Source organism: Bos grunniens, chromosome 4 (assembly GCF_055505025.1).
Source record: "Bos grunniens cultivar Pamir isolate PY7600 chromosome 4, Bosgru_T2T1.0, whole genome shotgun sequence".
Classification (NCBI taxonomy): Eukaryota; Metazoa; Chordata; class Mammalia; order Artiodactyla; family Bovidae; genus Bos; species Bos grunniens.
Window position 1 is genome coordinate 44,557,510 of NC_141168.1, and position 21,474 is coordinate 44,578,983.

Here is a 21,474-nt window from a genome sequence, read left to right on the forward strand (position 1 = left end):
ATATAGCTAATATTCTATAGTAACTTTAAATGGAGTACAATTTATAAAAATATTGAATCACTATGTTGTACATCTGAAACTAATATAATATTCTAAATCAAGTATACTTCAATTTAAAAAATGGGCACAGGACCTGAATAGACATTTTTCAAAAAGAAGACATGCAGATGACTAACAGGCACATGAAAAGATGCACTAATATCTAATGCACTAATATTAGTGCACTAAGATGCAGTAATATTAGTGCACATGAAAAGATGCACTAATATTAGCCCAATATCACTAATCACCAGGGAAAGGCAATTGAAACTACTATGATACCACCTCACACTTCTCAGAATGGCTGTTATCAAAAAGACAACAAATAACAAATGGATATTGGCAAGGATATTTAGAAAAGGGAACACTTCTACACTGTTGGTAGAAGCATAAACTGATATCAGTTCAGTTCAGTTCAGTTCAGTCGCTCAGTCGTGTCCGACTCTTTGTGATCCCATGAATTGCAGCACGCCAGGCCTCCCTGTCCATCACCAACTCCCGGAGTTCACTCAGACTCACGTCCATAAACTGATATAGTCACTATCAAAAATGGTATTGACATTCCTGAAAAAATTAAAAATAGAACTACCATACAATCCAGCAATTTCACTTTTGAATATTCACCAAAAAAAAGGAAAAACTTTGATTCAGAAAGATATACATGCACCCTTATGTTCACTGAAGCATTCTTCAAAATAGCCAAGATACAGAAGCAACATAAATGCCCATTATTAGATGTTTAGATAAAGGTATTTTTTACACAACACATACACACACACACACACACACACAATGGAAGATTACTCAGTCATGTAATACAATGAAACCTTGCCATTTGTGACAACATGGTTGGATGTAGAAGGTATTATGCTAAGTGAAATAAGTTAGAGAAAGATGAATACCCTGTGTTTTCACCTAAAGGCAGAATCTAAAATATGAAACAAATAAACAAATATAACCAAACAGAAACAGAATCATAGATACAGAGAACAAACATGTGGTTGCCAGGGGGCAAGGGTAGGGGAGGAGAAAAATAAATGAGTGAGATTAAGAAGTACAAACTTTCAGTTACAGAACAAATGAGTCACAGGTATGAAATCTACAGTGTGGGGAATATAGTCAGTAATTATGTCATATCTTTGTATAGTGACTGATGACAACTGGATTCATCATGGTGATTCTTTTGAAATATTTAGAAATATAGAATCACTATGTTGTGTACCAGTAACTAACATAGATGTGGCCAGCTATACATCAAAATAAGCAAATGCATATATACACAAACAAATGTTGGAAATAAAAGCAGAAATAAACAAATAGGACCTAATTAAAATTAAAAGCTTCTGCACAACAAAAAAAAACTATAAGCAAGGTGAAAAGACAGCCTTCAGAATGGGAGAAAATAATAGCAAATGAAGCAACTGACAAACAACTAATCTCAAAAATATACAAGCAACTCCTACAGCTCAACTCCAGAAAAATAAATGACCCAATCAAAAAATGGGCCAAAGAACTAAATAGACATTTCTCCAAAGAAGACATACAGATGGCTAACAAACACATGAAAAGATGCTCAACATCACTCATTATCAGAGAAATGCAAATCAAAACCACAATGAGGTACCATTTCACGCCAGTCAGAATGGCTGCGATCCAAAAGTCTACAAGTAATAAATGCTGGAGAGGGTGTGGAGAAAAGGGAACCCTCTTACACTGTTGGTGGGAATGCAAACTAATACAGCCATTATGGGGAACAGTGTGGAGATTCCTTAAAAAACTGGAAATAGAACTGCCTTATGACCCAGCAATCCCACTGCTGGGCATACACACTGAGGAAACCAGAAGGGAAAGAGACATGTGTACCCCAACGTTCGTCACAGCACTGTTCATAATAGCCAGGACATGGAAGCAACCTAGATGTCCATCAGCAGATGAATGGATAAGAAAGCTGTGGTATGTATATACAATGGAGTATTACTCAGCCATTAAAAAGAATACATTTGAGTCAGTTCTAATGAGGTGGATGAAACTGGAGCCTATTATACAGAGTGAAGTAAGCCAGAAAAAAAAACACCAATACAGTATACTAACGCATATATATGGAATTTAGAAAGATGGTAACGATAACCCTGTATGCGAGACAGCAAAAGAGACACTGATGTATAGAACAGTCTTTTGGACTCTGTGGGAGAGGGAGGGGGGGGATGATTTGGGAGAATGGTATTGAAACATGATAATATCATATAAGAAATGAATCGCCAGTCCAGGTTCGATGCAGGATACAGGATGCTTGGGGCTGGTGCACTGGGATGACCCAGAGAGATGGTATGGGGAGGGAGGTGGGAGGGGGATTCAAGATTGGAAACATGTGTACACCCGTGGTGGATTCATGTTGATGTATGGCAAAACCAATACAATATTGTAAAGTAATTAGCCTCCAATTAAAATAAATAAATTTTTTTAAAAAATAAAAACTTTTAAAAAAGAGATCAGATTTGCGGTGACCAGACTGGTGGTAAAGGGAGGAGCAATTAGATGAAGGAAGACAAAAGGTACAAATTTCCAGTTATATGATAAATAAATACTAGGGATATAATGTACAACTTGATTGTGACAACACTGCTATATGTTACAAATGAAAGTTGAGAGTAAATCCTGAGTTTTCATCACATGGAAAAACAATTTTTAAGGTATATTTATTTAATGTCATTATGTTGTACATCTTAAGCTTGTACAGTGCTGTATGAAAATTTATATCTCAATAAAACTTAAAGAAAAGAAACAGATGGGAACTTCAACTTCTAATTCCACTTGGAAGTAAATGAATTAGTTCTTTCCCCTGCTCCAATACTCTGGCCACCTGATATGAAGAACTGACTGTTTTGAAAAGACCCTGATGCTGAGAAAGATTGAAGGTAAGAGGAGAAGGGGATGATAGAGGATGAGATGATTGGATGGCATTACTGACTCAATGGACAAGAGTTTGAGTAAACTCCAGGAGTTGGTGATGGACAGGGAGGCCTGGTGTGCTGCAGTCCATGAGGTTGCAAAGAGGCGGACATGACTGAGTGACTGAACTGAATTGAAGTGATATATGAGATGATAGATGTTCACTAAACCTATTGTGACAATCATTTCATTTCAAATATATAAAAAAATTATTTAAGTCAAATCATTATGTGGTACATCTTAAGCTTTTACAGTGCTGTATGACAATTATATCTCAATAAAACTTAAAGGAAAAAAAAAAAGATGGGAACTTGGACTTCTAATTCCACCTGGAAGTAAATGAATTTTTTCTTTCCCCTGTTCCTTTGAGTGATGTCAAAGGAGGGTACCTAAAACATGGGTTCAAATAAGATCCCAAATCTCAGAACAAATATGCATAATTTAATTTACAAATCACTTATACAAACAACTAGGAAAAATTTCATCTTGAATGAAAGAAGGCAGTCACGGATGTCAACTCTAAGGTGGCAGACTTTGACGTTAACTTACAAAGACTTTGGGGCAGCTATCATAAAAATGCTACAAGAAGCAATTATAAACATGATTGAGATCAATGAAAAAATAGAAAGCCTTAGAAAATAAGTTGAAGTTGTGAAGAAGCAAATGAAAAATTAGGAACTGAAAAATATAGTAACCAAAATACTAAACTCACTGGAGATTCAACATCAGAACAGAGCATGAAATCAGTGAATTTGAAAGTTGAACAATCTTCAAAATTATTCAGTTTAACAACAGAGAGACTGAAAAAAAAGTAGCCTCAGGGTCTTCGTGGACTATGATAAAGATATACTATTACTGTCATCAAAATCCTGGAAGGAGAAGAGAAAGAAAGCAGAGCTGAAAAAGTACTTGAAGAAATAAGGGAATTGGGAATTCCCAAATTTCCCAAATTTGACAAAAGACATAAGCCTACAGATTTAAGAAGTAGACCAAATTCCCAAAAGGATAAACCCAAAAGAAATCCACATCATGACACATCATAGTTAAACTGGGAAAAAAAGGCAAACAAAAATCCTGAAATCAAATCAGTAAAAAAAAACACAAAGCATTATCTACAAGGAGAAGACAATTTATATGATAGCAAATTTTGATCAGAAACCATGAGAGGCAGAAAAAAAAAATGCACAGCATTTTTCCTGTCCTGAAAGTAAAACTTGTCAACCTAGCATTTTGTATCAAGTAAAAAAATCTTTCAGGCATGAAGGGGAAAACAAAACATTCTCAAGAAAGATAAAATATATGTATATAAAATATATATTAAAATACATATATATATATATATTCACCAGGAGACCTAACTTACAGAAATAGCTAAATAAAATTATCTAACAAATACTATATGATAAAACAAGACCTCTAAGAACACCAAGAAATAAGAAGAAACTGGAAACAGCCAAAATATGGGTAAAGAGAACAGACACTTAAATTATGAACATATAATTACATTATAAACAAAGGAGAGTGGAGGGTAAAGTGAGGTAAAACTTACAGTTTTTTTGGGTGAGCAAAATGATGACCTCAGTATACTGTGATTATGTGTATAATGGGTATATAACATAATTTCTGAAACAATAATTGAAATAGCTATACAAATAAATACACTAAAAAACTGCATAGATAAATCAAAGTGGAATTCTAAAAATGCTCCAGTAACCCACAGGATTACTTGGAAGAAAGTTGGAAGAAAAGTTATGACCTTGGAAGGAAAGTTATGATCAACCTAAACAGCATATTAAAAAGCAGAGACATTACTTTGCCAACAAAGGTCCGTCTAGACAAAGCTATTGTTTTCCAGTAGTCATATATGGATTTGAGAGTTGGACTATAGAGAAAGCTGAGTGCCAAAGAATTGATGCTTTTGAACTGTGGTGTTGGAGAAGACTCTGAAGAGTCCCTTGATCTGCAAGGAGATGGAATTAGTCCATCCTAAAGGAAATCAGCCCTGAATATTCACTGGAAGGACTGATGTTGAAGGCTGAAACTCTTAATACTTTGGCCACTTGATGCAAAGAGCTGACTCATTTGAAAAGACTCTGATGCTGGGAAAGATTGAAGGCAGGAAGATAAGGGGATGACAGAGGATGAGATGGTTGGATGGCATCACCAACCCAATTGACATGAGTTTGAGTAAGCTCTGGGAGTTGGTGATGGACAGGGAGGCCTGGTGTACTGCAGTCCATGGGGTCGCAAAGAGTTGGACACGACTGAGTGACTGAATTGAATGGAACTGAACCCACAGGAAGACAGGAAAAAGAAATCAAAGAAATAAACAAATGAAAATTGGCATAAAAAGCTCTAACATCAATAATTGCTTTTATTGTTAATGATCTAAACACATCAAGTAAAAGACAGAAATCGGTGAGTAGATTAAAGAACATGGGACAATTATACAATGTGTATGAAGAACTCATATTAGGTAAAATGATAAAGGTAAATTTAAAAAATAATTTAAAACTTCACTCCACTCAAATATTAATTATAATAAATCAAAATTTTCTATATTAATATCAGATAAAGTAGACTTTAGAGCAAAAATAAAATATACCAGATATAGAGCAAAATATTGTATAATGATAGAGGGTCAATTCGTTAACAAGACACAGTTATCTCAAATATGGATGAACCAAACAACAAAGTTGCAAAACATGTAAAACATATTTTTTTTCACAGAAAAGTAAGTACAGTTTCTAAAGTTACCAAAATATCTCAATGATATATTACTTTTGAAATAACCTTGATAAAGAAAATAAAGATGCCGTTTTAAAAAAACTATTGATTATACTACTTATTTTTTTCATTAAAATGACAATAAAACTAGAGAAATTTCTTTTGACTTTTAATGCATATGCATGTATATATATATATGCATATGTATTTAATTTTTGCCTGTACAATTTTTTGTTTGGGCAATTAGTAGGTAGTTATTGTGATTCTAAGACATTTTAGACAGTTAATAAAATAATTAATTGTGTCATTTCACTCTTGAGTTCTCACAGACCATTGGTCTGATTTGTAACTTTAAACATTTTCTAAAATATGTATTCAATGTTAGAAATTTCCCTCTAAGCATGCTTTTATTGTATGCCACAAACTTTAATATATATTTTCGTATTTATTTAATTCAAAATATTTTTAAAATTTTATTAAGACTTTGACTCATGTATTACACAGAAATATGGTGTGTAAACTCAAAATATTTTGGTACTTTCCATCTATCTGTTATTTGTTTTTAGTGTAATTCCATTGTTAATGAAAGTAAACTTTGTATGAATACTGTCATTTTAAATTTGGTAAAATAGTTTAAAAAAATGATGATAAGGTTTTTGTTTTATGCCCCAAGACAACAAAGACATTTTTCACTTTTGTCCAATGTTTTATTATTTTTAGAATTTTCTTTTCATTCTTTCTTAGGATTTCTTTCTTTGTGCATACCTTAACCATCTGTTCTTGCATGATGATCACTTTTTCCTTAGAGCCCTTAGACCTTTAGTCATGGTTATTTTAAATTCCTGGTATGATAATTCCAAAATGTCTGTCATATTTAAATCTCGCTCTGATGCTTGCTTTGTTTCTTCAGTGTTAATCTTTTACCTTTTAGCCTGTCTTATAACTTTTTGTTGAAAGCCAGAACATGATAAATTGGATAAACGAGTTAAATAGGCCTTTAGTATAAGTGTTCATGTTTATCTGGCTAGAAATTGGACCATATTTACTATTTTCTGCAGCTGTGGTGTTGGAGAGGAGGAGGAGGAGTATTTCCCTAAGTGAAGTGAAGTAGCTCACCATCGTGTCCGACTCTTTGTGACTCCATGGACTGTAGCCTACCAGGCTTCTCCATCTATGGGATTTTCCAGGCAAGAGTATTGGAGAGTGGGTTGCCATTTCCTTCTCCAGGGGATCTCCCCAACACAGGAATTGAACCCAGGTCTCCCACATTGCAGGCAGACACTTTACCCTCTGAGCCACCAGGGAATCCCCAAATTTCCCTAGCATCCTTGTTTTTGTCATCCAGCTGTCCTTGAGTTTCCCTAGAGATACCTTCCTAAGGAGAACCTAAGCCATGCATTTATTTTATTGTAGTTCCTGTTTATCGGAGAAGGCAATGGCACCCCACTCCAGCACTCTTGCCTGGAAAATCCCATGGACAGAGGAGCCTGTTGGGCTGCAGTCCATGGGGTCGCTAAGAGTCGGACACGACTGAGCGACTTCCCTTTCACTTTTCACTTTCATGCATTGGAGAAGGAAATTGCAACCCACGCCGGTGTTCTTGCCTGGAGAATCCCAGGGATGGGGGAGCCTGGTGGGCTGCCGTCTATGGGATCGCACAGAGTCGGACACGACTGAAGTGACTTAGCAGCAGCAGCAGTTCCTGTTTATACAGGCGTACTATGCACATGGTGGTAAGACAGGGATAAGTGAAGGATTCTATAGCCTTTGATTAGGTGTCAGTCTTTTAGAGAACCTGAGTTGTTCAGTTTTCTTCCTCTATCCTAAAGTCTAGGGGGGCTGGAATTGGGTATTTTTCTTCCCCAAATTCAGTTAGACTTTGGTAAAACTCCAGTTGGTTAAGCTCTTATAAAGTAGCTTTGGTGCAGCTCATGGGATATAAAACTGAAAAAAGGGTGGGGAATCTCTGAAGACCTAACTCTTAAATAAGTATACACTAAGCCTCTTTAAGTTCATCAACTATAGTTTATAGTATTCTTGCCAATACTGGCTCTAGCTCTGGGCTTGTCTTCCCAGTAAGGTATGTTTCCCCATATTCATTTGCCTGTCTCTAGTTTCTGAAGAATTTTCACTATGACCTCAGTTCTTTAATGGACCTAAGAAGAATTACTGATTTTCAGTTTGTTCAGCTTTTGTTGCTCAAACCAGAAACTGAAGTCCCTTTGATTTAAAATAGATATTATTTGTCATGCTAAAAAAACATCCTGCTACTCAATTTTATAATTATTATTTTAACAAAATATGATATTTAAATCTAATCAAATGCCTATTAGTTGTCTATTTTGTCATTGTTGTTCAATAGCCAAGTCGTATCTGACTATTCATGACTCCATGGACTGCAACACACCAGGCTTCCCTGTCCCTCACCATCTCCCGGAGATTGCCCAAGTTCATGTCTGTTGAATTGGTAATACCATCCAACCATCCCTCTTCTCCTGACTTCAATCTTTCCCAGCATCAGGATCTTTTATAATGACTCAGCTGTTTGCATCAGGTGGCCAAAGTCTTGGAGCTTCAGCATCAGTCCTTCCAAAGAGTATTCAGGGTTGATTTCCTTTAAGATTGACTGGTTTGATCTCCTTGCTTCCAAGGGACTTTCAAGAGTCTTCTCTAGCACCAGTTTGAAAACATCAGTTCTTTGATGCTCAGCCTTCTTTATGGGCCAGCTCTCATATCCGTACATGACTATACTTTCATTTTTATTTTTCAAATTATTAGTATGATTAATTTTTTTAAACATTTCAAGATGTAACTTTTCTTTCATCCATGAATGTACCTTACCTACTCATTACTTAGTTCTGGATTTTATATCTATTTGTTATTTTTATCTTTGTCTCTGAATGAATTCCAGTTTTCATTTAAAACTTTTTTTTGGTCAGAAAATAGAATAAATGAAGCTTTAGGGTTGTGCTTAAGTATGTTCCTACTTTACTAGTATACATGAGAGATGATACGTTAACCACTTTTTAAAATCTTTAGCTGTTGCTCCATTATCTTTTGATATTTAGTATTACAGACAAAAATTGGCTTAAAAGTGTTATTTTTTTCTAAGAATTTGTCCATTTCTTCCACGTTGTCCATTTTATTGGCATATAATTGCTGATAGTAGTCTCTTATGATCCTTTGTATTTGTGTGTTGTCTGTTGTGATCTCTCCATTTTCATTTCTAATTTTATTGATTTGATTTTTCTCCCATTGTTTCTTGATGAGTCTGGCTAATGGTTTGTCAATTTTATTTATCCTTTCAAAGAACCAGCTTTTGGCTTTGTTGATTTTTGCTATGGTCTCCTTTGTTTCTTTTGCATTTATTTCTGCCCTAATATTTAAGATTACTTTCCTTCTACTAACCCTGGGGTTCTTCATTTCTTCCTTTTCTAGTTTCTTTAGGTGTAGAGTTGGGTTATTCATTTGCCTTTTTTCTTGTTTCTTGAGGTATGCCTGTATTGCTATTAACTTTCCCCTTAGCACTGCTTTTACAGTGTCCCATAGGTTTTGGGTTGTTGTGTTTTCATTTTCATTCATTTCTGTGCATATTTTGATTTCTCTTTTGATTTCTTCTGTGATTTGTTGGTTATTCAGCAGCATGTTGTTCAGCCTCCATATGTTGGAATTTCTAAAAGTTTTTCTCCTGTAATTGAGATCTAATCTTACTGCATTGTGGTCAGAAAAGATGCTTGGAATGATTTCAATTTTTTTGAATCTACCAAGGCTAGATTTATGGCCCAGGATGTGATCTGTCCTGGAGAAGGTTCTGTGTGCAGTTGAGAAAAATGTGAAATTCATTGTTTTGGGGTGAAATGTCCTATGCTATGCTATGCTAAGTCACTTCAGTTGTGTCCGACTCTGTGTGACCCCATAGACGGCAGCCCACCAGGCTCCCCCGTCCCTGGGATTCTCCAGGCAAGAACACTGGAGTGGGCTGCCATTTCCTTCTCCAATGCATGAAAGTGAAAAGTGAAAGTGAAGTCGCTCAGTCGTGTCTGACTCTTGCAGCCTAACAGGCTCCTCCGTCCATGGGATTTTCCAAGCAAGAGTACTAGAGTCGAGGGCCATAGGTATCAATTAGGTCTAACTGGTCTATTGTATCATTTAAAGTTTGTGTTTCTATGTTAATTTTCTGTTTAGTTGATCTATCCATAGGTGTGAGTGGGGTATTAAAGATGCTCAACATCACTCATTATCAGAGAAATGCAAATCAAAACTACTATGAGGTACCATTTCACACCAGTCAGAATGGCTGCAATCCAAAAGTCTACAAGCAATAAATACTGGAGAGGGTGTGGAGAAAAGGGACCCCTCTTACACTGTTGGTGGGAATGCAAACTAGCACAGCCACTATGGAGAACAGTGTGGAGAGTCCTTAAAAAACTGGAAATAGAACTGCCTTATGACCCAGCAATCCCACTGCTGGGCATACACATCGAGGAAACCAGAACTGAAAGAGACATGTGTACCCCAATGTTCATCGCAGCACTGTTTATAATAGCCAGGACATGGAAGCAACCTAGATGTCCATCAGCAGATGAGTGGATAAGAAAGCTGTGGTACATATACACAATGGAGTATTACTCAGCCATTAAAAAGAATACATTTGAATCAGTTCTAATGAGGTGGATGAAAGTGGAGCCGATTATACAGAGTGAAGTAAGCCAGAAAGAAAAACACCAATACAGTATACTAATGCGTATATATGGAATTCAGAAAGATGGTAATAATAACCCTGTATTCGAGACAGCAAAAGAGACACAGATGTACAGAACAGTCTTTTGGACTCTGTGGGAGAGGGACGGGGGGGATGATTTGGGAGAATGGCATTGAAACATGTATAATATCATATATGAAACGAGTCGCCAGTCCGGGTTCGATGCAGGATACAGGAAGCTTGAGGCTGGTGCACTGGGATGACCCAGAGGGATGGTATGGGGAGGAAGGTGGGAGGGGGGTTCAGTATTGGGAACACGTGTACACCTGTGGTGGATTCATGTTGATGTATGGCAAAACCAATACAATATTGTAAAGTAATTAGCCTCTAATTAAAATAAATAAATTTAAATAAAAAAAAATAAAAAAGCAATGTAAAATAACTCATTAAATTGTTTTATATTGATTACATGTTGAAATTACAAAATTGGCATTAATAAAATATTTTAAATGTTAAAATTAAATAATTAAATAAAAAAGTGTTATTTTTCTTACTTGGATGATAAAATATCTTTTTCTTTATTTCCTTGGCTAGAATATGTTGCAAAGGTATAATCAGATATTGCTTCATGGAATTTGTCTGTTCACACTTATTTTTTTCTTTCAATTTTGTATAAAATTCAGTCTTATTTTAATGTCTCTTCTATCCCTGAAGGTGAGTAGAAGTCTTCAGGTATGTCATTGCTAAGTCATTTCAGTCATGTCCGACTCTGTGCGACCCCAGAGACAGCAGCCCACCAGGCTCTGCCATCCCTGGGATTCTCCAGGCAAGAACACTGGAGTGGGTTGCCATTTCCTTCTCCAGTGCATGAAAGTGAAAAGTGAAAGTGAAGTTGCTCAGTCATGTCTGACTCTTAGTGACCCCATGGACTGCAGCCTACCAGGCTCCTCTGTCCATGGGGTTTTCCAGGCAAGAGTACTGGAGTGGGGTGCCATTGCCTTCTCCAGGTATGTCATTACCATCTACTAATTGGATTTTCCCTGGTTTATATTCTACTCTTTTATGTCCCCAGTGTGGGTTTTTAATTCTTTATTGACATACGAAGCAGACACTTCTTTGGTCAATGTCTAAACTTGCTCTAATGCCATGCTGCCCTAATTACTATAGAATTTCAATAGGTATAATCATCTGGAACTGAAATTCAATATTAAATTCTTTGAGTTTGATATTTTCTTGAAAATTCTGCCTTCACATTTCCAGGTGCATTTCTAGAATTATCATCTTTATTTCCAGTAAAAGTATATCTAATGGGACTTTTATTTGGGATTTTACATAGACCTAGCAAATGCGCATTTGATTGAATTGCTGCTCTAGTTGTGTTAGATCCATCATCTTTTACTTTTCTTTGGTTATCATCCTAGAGAGTACAAAATGATTACCATTTTGTGATTCTCTCAGAACCTTAGAATTCCATGACCCTCTGAGCCACCAGGAAATCCCCATCATTCCTTTATCCACTCCCAAATTCTTCTTTCATCGGCCACCGGTTTTGACTAGGGCCGTTTTAAACCTCTAGAATGCTACTGTTAGTGCTTGTCTAGTCAGTTTTCATTTGTATTTACCCACATATTTCCTGTCCCATTGTTCTGAGAAGTTCAGCCGTGCGTTGACTTTTTAAAATTTTTAAAATGAGTCCTTTTTCTCCCTCTGGCTGCCTCACCATTTTTTCCTTTGCTTTTATTTTTGCTTGTCAATGATTTGGCTTTGATGTATTTTCTTTATCTTGTTTGGTCTCATTAAACTTCTTAAATGTGTGGCTTAATGCTATTAATTAGTTTGGGGAAATTCTTAACCATTTGAAAAATAATTACATTTATCTCATTCTCCCTGCATTCTTCTTCTGGGACATCAATCACAGGAATATTATACCTTTTAACTGGGTACTATACATCTCTTCTACTCTGTTGTGTGATTCCATTCTTAATTTTTTCTTTCTCTCTTTGCATATATTTCTGTCTGCATATTTTCTGTCAATCTAATATCTACACTACCATTCCTGGGTTTATTTGCAATCAATCATCAATAAATCAAGTCCTTAACATCAGAAATCATAGTTTTCAGTTGTAGAATATGCATTATACTCTATTTCATAAATAGAAATTTTGTTAAAATTCCACATAATTTAATTTATTTTGTACTTCTTTCTTTTCTTGAAAACAGTAATCAGAGTTATTTTAAAGTCTGCTGCTTACTCCAGCATTTAAGGCACCTGTATTTCTGCCTTTGTTTGTTTGTTTTTTTCTTCTTTTGGTTGTTAGAGAATTCCATTTATTTTCAGGGCAGTAGTTTTTGATACAATGCCAATTAAAGTTTTTTTTTCTTTAAAAAATAAAAATCAACTTAGCCTCCAACTTGGTCCACAATGGCAAGTAGTCCAGGAATAAAGCTGGTGGTGGAGGAGTTGGGCATTCTTCCATGCTAATTCATCACTTTCTCTGGGCTAGCAGTTCTCAAGCAGTGCTCACCAGTTGCACTCAACATTCCTTCTTTACTCTGGTCTCTGTCTCATGAGCATTCAAACACTGGAAGACTGCAGTACACTCCCTGATGCATTTCAGATCATTTTTGCTTAGCTTTTGGGCTTTCAGCCCACCCTACTTTAGACTTTAGTGAACACCTTGAGGGGATCTTTCCTGTGTTTGCAGACCTCACTAGCTTGTCTCATCCTTCAGCAGAAGCCTGTGGCCTTGCTCAAGACTAAGCTCATAGCCTCTGGCTTGTCCTCCAAACCAGCAGATTTTGTGCTACCAAGGATGGCAAGGGCCCTGGGATACTTTTCAAGACTCCATGCTGGAATTTTTTTCCTTGCAGTTTTGTTGCCACATCTTTGTTTCCATCGTGTACACTGGCAATTTAAATATCTGACAATTAATCTGGTTTTCTAGTTGTCCTCAGTGAGGCTTTGGACTGTGGTGGATGCTCCATCCCAACTGGAAGCAAGAACATTCAGTATAGGATGTAATTCCAACTGTGATTTCATTTCCTACCATCCCTCCTAATACATCTGTAACCTTATTTATCCTATTTGTTGTCTTTTTTATTTCATGGAAAAATCATTATGGGGCAAATCTTCCATCTTTGACTTGTGAAAATGTAGATTATTTAAGGAAACAATAACTTGAGACAGAGTCTGAGCCAACCACATTCATATTTTACAAGTGTACCTTTATTACAAAAAACCCCCACCTAATTTCAGTGCTGTGAGTTCTTTTTGTGTTTCATGCACCATCACAGGAAAGTCCAGCAATTTGTAAACACCTTCTGTTTAGAGGCAACTCCCCAAGTCCTGGCCACTGGTACAGATGAGAAGATACAGATCTCATAAGAGGTTAGGACTCAATTTCTGGAAATACATCATCAAATAAGGGTGTCAAAATATTTACAGTGATAGATCTCCTCAAATGATTTCCCTCAAAATCAGTGACTTGGGAAAAGACAAAAATTACTTTGTGATTGACTTTTCATAAAAAGATTTTTAAACATTACCAGATCACTGATTTATTGGGTAATGACTAGTGGTTTTATTTATTAAGAAACATAGTTGATCTTCATTATTCAGGGATTCATCATGTACAAGTTCACTACTCACTAAAATCTACTTGGAATTTGTAACCTCAAAATCAATACTCATGGCACTTTCACAGTACTTTGCAGACATGCTGAGGAATTTTGAGTTGCTGTTGCTCCTAGCTGGGATTGAATAAAGGATTGCTGGCCCTCTTGTTTCTCACACTGTGAACAGGCGCTCTTTACGGGTTATGTTTAGGACCACATCTACACATTTTGTGATTTTTTTTTCCTTAAAATTTGTGCTTCTGCTGTTTAAAATGGTAGTAGTGCTTATGTACTGCCTGTTGTTTCTTAATGCGGGAAGGCTGCCATGTGCCTTATGGAGATTAGTTCCCTTCAGGTATGAGATCCAGTGCTGTTGGCCATGAGCTCAGTGTCAATAAATCAACACTAATATTAAATGTTCAACAGAAATAGGTATAAAACAAGGTTGTGTATTGATTGGTTGAGGAGAATGTTGTGACCTGAAGCTTGCAGGAACCATATCCTGTATTTCCCCTAAGAGCAATAGTTTAGTGTTAACTAAGACTTTACAGAAAATAATAATATGAATGATTCTCTGTCTCTCTCTCTGTCTCTACCTCACTCTATATACATATATCTATATCTATATCTATATCTATATCTATCTATAGGGCTTTCCAGGTAGTGCTAGGGATAAAGAACTACCTGCCAATGCAGGAGATATAAGAGATGCAGGTTCAATTCCTGGGTTTGGAAGATCCCCTGGAGGAGGGCACAGCAATCCACTCTAGTATTTTTGCCTGGAGAATTCCATGGACAAAGGAGCTTGGCAGGCTACAGTCCATAGGGTCACAAAGAGTTGGACATGACTGAAGCTACTTAGCACAGCATAACACACACATACACACACACAGACACATGTGTGTGTATGTGCATATATATGTATATACATATACTTATCAGATACCTTGTAAATGTTTTTTTACTTAATAAATAAGCTGCCTGCAAGAGATATTTACTATTTCTTATTACCAAATATGAAGTCTGAAAGTCTAGGGAACTTGATGAAGTTCACCCTTATAACAGTGACCATACACTGGAAGAAAAGATATGGGTCTAGAGCATTATTTTTCAAATGGCATAGAAAGATAGATAGATAGATGGGTAGATTGATAGATATTACAGACAGGTAGATGGGTGGCTGAGTCTTGCTCCTATGCTTCTTCTGTAGCAGAGGACTTTAGGTGAGCTGGATCTGGGTATTTTGTAATCACTCACTTCCTGTACCTCACTATCGCAGCACTGGCCATGGCTATCATTTATCCCCCTTCACTGTGAGGCCCTGAGGGAAGTGAGCGTGTCTCTCTCTGTCACATATTCACAGATGTTGCTCTGGGCTCAGGACAGTGTCTTTCTCCACAAATCCTAGCTGAACAGATAAATACACATGCATGTAGATGCACACGTGGGCACACACACCACACATACATGTGGAGTTGCTTTGACTGAAATAGGAGGGTCCTGCTTGCTCTGCCCCAGTGTGTGCTTGGGGTCTCAACATCGCCAGCTCCCAGGGGACAACCCCCTCCATGAATGCCATGGAACTAACCTTGCAGACTGCTGCACAGGATGCTGTGCTGGGATCTTTTTTGGCTGTGGGAAACCACACCATTTCACTTAGCATTCTGTTGAAAGGTTGAACCATTTTCAAACTTTTAAGTGAAACAAATGCTTTTATGAGAGCTCTAGAAAATGAAAGGTGAGTCACAGCAGCGAGCGTGTTCCCGCAGCACCCTGGCCTCTCCCCACAGGCAAACACAGAATCCTTCACTTCATGCAGGGCATGAGCTGAGGCTGGGAGTGGTGGTTTACAGACTTAAGAGGGACGACCACACAGTGTGGTTCTTCTCTTGGCCTCGGCATCTGGGAACCTTGGGTAAGTCAGCTTGACTTCTGTGCCTAACTTTGTCCATCTGTGAGCTGGGAATATGATAGCTCCCACCTCCCAGGATTTTCACGGAAGTTGAGTGAAGGGAGACATGTAACACACACAGAATATGCCCATTCCACAGGAGTCATTATTCTGAGCAACCCATGGTTTTGGTTAGAAGGAAGTGTCAGCTCCCCCAGACTCAAGGTGAGACACAACACATGCTTTCTGACGCAGAGAATGAGATTCCACTGTGGTCACACCAGGGACAGCTTGAGTTTTAGGGCATGTGCTTGGCAACAGCTGGCAGCCCTTTAAGTGAAAAGGGAGAAATAAAGTGCTCTATTTTCCCTCTTTTCCTGAATCTGAGAACTTCAAGGTAATATTGATAAACTTCGTCCAAATAAAATCTTTAGCTAAAAAAACCCATTTAGAAAATGTGTTTTTAATATTATGTCAATGTGATTTAGTGTGACAACAAAACTGTTCTCTTCCAAAATCCAAGACTGAAGAAAAGGATTTAGAAACAAATCATCTTAAAATTTCTGAAGATCATAACCATTTAAAGTCTTCAAGGAAAGTAGATTTTAGAAGATTATATTATTTTTAACTAATCATGAAATTAATCATTATTCAAGAAAATTGAACCAATTATGAATATTTTTCTACAAGTGACTACTTAAAGACAATTATAACCATGAGGCTATATATCTTTCCTGGTTTACAAAAACATTGATGATATCTGATGTTTGCTTTCTCTCTCTGAGCAACAGGAAGTGTGAGTAACATCTTAGCGAAGGCGAAGTCAGGCACTCTGGCACGTAGAGGTCATATTTTGACTTTGTCCAGAATCACACAGTGATAAAAGATACATTTCCTGGAATGCTTTCCCAGGTTTTCTGACCTTTCCACTGCACCCTACTGTCCCTTTCTTCTAAGCCTGAATCATCTCTACCAACAAGTGCTTTCATCAATCATGGGGAACACAGTAAATTCTATGGGTCATGATCTGTCCATGTAACATGATAGGGTTTGGGGGTGCTTTGTTTTCCATTTGCATTCTTTTTTTCTTCACTTTCTTACATTTCACATGCTATTTTACACTTATTACAACTTTATTTACAGAAAGTCACTTGTCTTAATGTGGATAAAGTTTACTGAATCTTAAAGAGAAAGTAAAAGAGAAAGAATACTAATTGATACAACACTATATATATCAGAACTGAACATGTACAATTCTAATCCATGAATGTACATCCTGTGGCTATTTTCACAAATAGGAAAAAACATATATATAAGACTGTTAATTTCTGTATTATTTGTATCATGAAACATTTGGCAACACCTCAAATGTCGATTTCCTACAGGTATATGAATATTCATATAATAAAAAATACACATATAAAAGAATGAAAGTGAAAGTTGCTCAGTCATGTCCAACTCTTTGCAACCCCATGGACTATAGAGTCCATGGAATTCTCTAGGCCAGAATATGGGAGTGGATATCCTTTCCCTTCTCCAGGGAATCTTCCCAAGCCAGGGATCGAACCCAGGTCTCCCACATTGCAGGTGGATTCTTTACCAACTGAGCTACAAGTGAAGCCCAAGATTACTGGAGTGGGTAGCCTATCCTTTCTCCAATGGATCTTCCCAACCCAGGAATTGAACCGGCAGGTGGATTCTTTACCAACAGAGCTATCAGGGAAGCCTGCAAAAGAATGAAACTGGACCCCTGTCTCATCACATTAAAAAAAAAAAAAAACTCAAAAGGATAGGAGACTTGGATGAAGACCTGAAACAATAAAACTCCCAGGGAAAAAAAATATAAGCCATTAAGCTCCTTGACTTGTCTTAGCAATGATTTTTTAGAACTGACACCAAAAGCAACAAAACAAAAATAAAAGAAAACAATCTGGTTATAAAATAAGCAGAACATCTGAATAGATATTTTTTCCAAAGAAGATGTCCAGATGGCCAACAGGTACATGGAACTATGTAAGACATCACTGATCATCAGGGAAATTAAAACCACAATGAGATACCACCTTGTAGCTGGCAGAATGGTTATCATCAAAAAGATAAGAAGTAAGTACTGGTGAGGATGAGAAGAAAAGGGAACCCTTATGAATGGTTAATGGGGTTTTTAATTGGTGTAGCCATTATGGAAAACAGTATAGAGTTTCCCAAAAAATTAAAAATAAAGAATTGCTGTGGGATCCAGAAATTCCAACTCAGGGTACTTATCTGAAGAAAATGAAAAATACTAACCTCCAAAAGATATATGTACCCCCATGTTCAGTGCAACATAATGTACAATAGCCAAAATGTAGAAACAACCTAAGGGTCCATTAATGGATGAATGAATGTAAAGCTTGTGGTGTATATATATACATACATATATACATACACCATTCCAGTCCCAAAGAAAGGCAATGCCAAAGAATTCTCAAACTACTGCACAATTGCACTCATCTCACACGCTAATAAAGTAATGCTCAAAATTCTCCAAGCCAGGCTTCAGCAATACGTGAACCGTGAACTTTCAGATGTTCAAGCTGGTTTTAGAAAAGGCAGAAGAACCAGAGATCAAATTGTCAACATCTGCTGGATCATTGAAAAAACAAGAGAGTTCCAGAAAAACATCTACTTCTGCTTTATTGACTATGCCAAAGCCTTTTACTGTGTGGATCACAAAAAACTGTAAAAAGTTCTGAAAAAGATGGGAATACCAGACCACCCGACCTGCCTCTTGAGAAACCTGTATGCAGGTCAGGAAGCAACAGTTAGAACTGAACATGGAACAACAGACTGGTTCCAAATAGGAAAAGGAGTACATCAAGGCTGGATATTGTCACCCTGCTTATTTAACTTATATGCAGAGTACATCATGAGAAATGCTGGGCTGGAGAAAGCACAAGCTGGAATCAAGATTGCTGGGAGAAATATCAATAACCTCAGATATGCAGATAACACCACCCTTATGGCAGAAAGTGAAGAGGAACTAAAGAGCCTCTTGATGAAAGTGAAAGGGGAGAGTGAAAAAGTTGGCTTAAAGCTCAACATTCAGAAAACTAAGATCATGGCATCCAGGCCCATCACTTTATGGCAAATAGATGGGGAAACAGTGGAAACAATGGCTGACTTTATTTTTCTGGGCTCCAAGATTGCTGCAGATGGTGATTGCAGCCATGAAATTAAAAGACGCTTACTCCTTGGAAGGAAAGTTATGACCAATCTAGATAGCATATTCAAAAGCAGAGACATTACTTTGCCAACAAAGGTCCGTCTAGTCAAGGCTATGGTTTTTGCAGTGGTCATGTATGGATGTGAGAGTTGGACTGTGAAGAAAGCTGAGTGCCAAAGAATTGATGCTTTTGAACTGTGGTGTTGGAGAAGACTCTTGAGAGTCCCTTGGACTGCAAGGAGATCCAACCAGTCCATTCTAAAGGAGATCAGTCCTGGGTGTTCATTGGAAGGACTGATGTTGAAGCTGAAACTCCAATATTTTGGCCACTTGATGAGAAGAGCTGACTCATTTGAAAAGACCATAATGCTGGGAAAGATTGAGGCCAGGAGGAGAAGGGGATGACAGAGGATGAGATGGTTGGATGGCATCACTGACTAGATGGACATGGGTTTGGGTAGACTCCGGGAGTTGGTGATGGACAGGGAGGCCTGGCATGCTGCGGTTCATGGGGTCACAGAGAGTCGGACACAACTGAGCAACTGAAGTGACTGATACATATACCATAGGATATTATTTAACCATTAAAAAACAATAAAATCTTGTCATTTGTGACAACATGGATGGGTCTTGAGGGCCCTATTGTAAGTCATGTAAGTCAGACAGAGAAAAACAAATACCATATGATCATTTATATGTGGACTAAAAAAAAGAGAGTTTATAGTTACAGAGAACAGATTGGTGTTTGCCAACAATGGGGGAGTTTGGAATGGGTAAAATAGATGAAGGTGGTCAAAAGGTACAAATTTCTAGTTATAAAATTCATGTTATGTGAATATAACATACAACCTGGTGACTATAGTTAATAATATTCTATTATATGGTTGCAAGTTGCTGAGAGAGTAGTTCTTAAAATTTATCACAGTTTTAAAAGTTCTGTAAATATGTATGTTGACAATGTTAACTAGACTTACTGTGGTGATAATTTCACAAAATATACAAACATTGAATCATTATGTTGTCTATCGTAATGTTGTATGTCAATTGTACTTTAAATTAGAAAATCTTAAAATCACCCGAATAATGTCTCAGATTTGCTTTAATCAATGTTCTTAATCTAAAAACATTGATTTCTTTTTTTTTTAATTTAATTTTTATTTTTTAATTTTTTTTCTAATTTTATTTTATTTTTAAACTTTACATAATTGTATTAGTTTTGCCAAATATCAAAATGAATCCGCCACAGGTATACATGTGTTCCCCATCCCGAACCCTCCTCCCTCCTCCCTCCCCATACTATCCCTCTGGGCCGTCCCAGTGCACCAGCCCCAAGCATCCAGCATTGTGCATCGAACCTGGACTGGCAACTCGTTTCCTACATGATATTTTACATGTTTCAATGCCACTCTCCCAAATCTTCCCACCCTCTCCCTCTCCCACAGAGTCCATAAGACTGTTCTATATATAATTTTATTTTTAAACTTTACATAATTGTATTAGTTTTGCCAAACATCAAAATGAATCCACCACAGGTATACATGCGTTCCCCATCCTGAACCCTCCTCCCTCCTCCCTCCCCACACCATCCCTCTGGGTCGTCCCAGTGCACCAGCCCCAAGCATCCAGTATCGTGCATCGAACCTGGACTGGCATCTCGTTTCATACATGATATTTTACATGTTTCAATGCCATTCTCCCAAATCTTCCCACCCTCATTTCTTTCTATTTCCATTCCTTTAGTTTCTTCCTGTGTACAGAGAATGAGGGAAAAATCTATATGTCCCCATCTGACTGTCTTTGGACTTCAGAGATGCACCCAGCTGTCTTAATATTTTGACCTCTGAGTTGATGGAAGAGTTACCTCATCTTCTCTAACTTCTCTTACCCACTTATTTCACCTGATTCAGACCCCCAAAGTGAAATCTAGGAGATGGTATTAATATTTTCTATTGGTGCGTTACTACAACCATACCTACACACAACCCTTCAATACATGCATGATGATGTTGAGTGTATCTTCAATACATTGTTATCTCTCTTCCCTTTATCTACACTAACCTGGATCAGGCCCCATCATTTCTCAGGTGGATAACTTTCATACCCTAATCTGATGTCCCAGCTTACAGTTCATGTTCTTCACATTGCAGATAAAATTATCTTTCTCTAAAATGGTATCCTGATTACATCACTCTGTTCTTATTTGTTTTTGTTAAATTTTTTTTGATCCTCCATGAGTCTTCCCATCACTTATAATTTGACAGCCAAATTCCACAGCTAGTTCCTGGCCCTTGATACTGTATGCAGCATCAGTCCCATCCCATTCTTGCATTCAGCACGCACAGTGCAAGA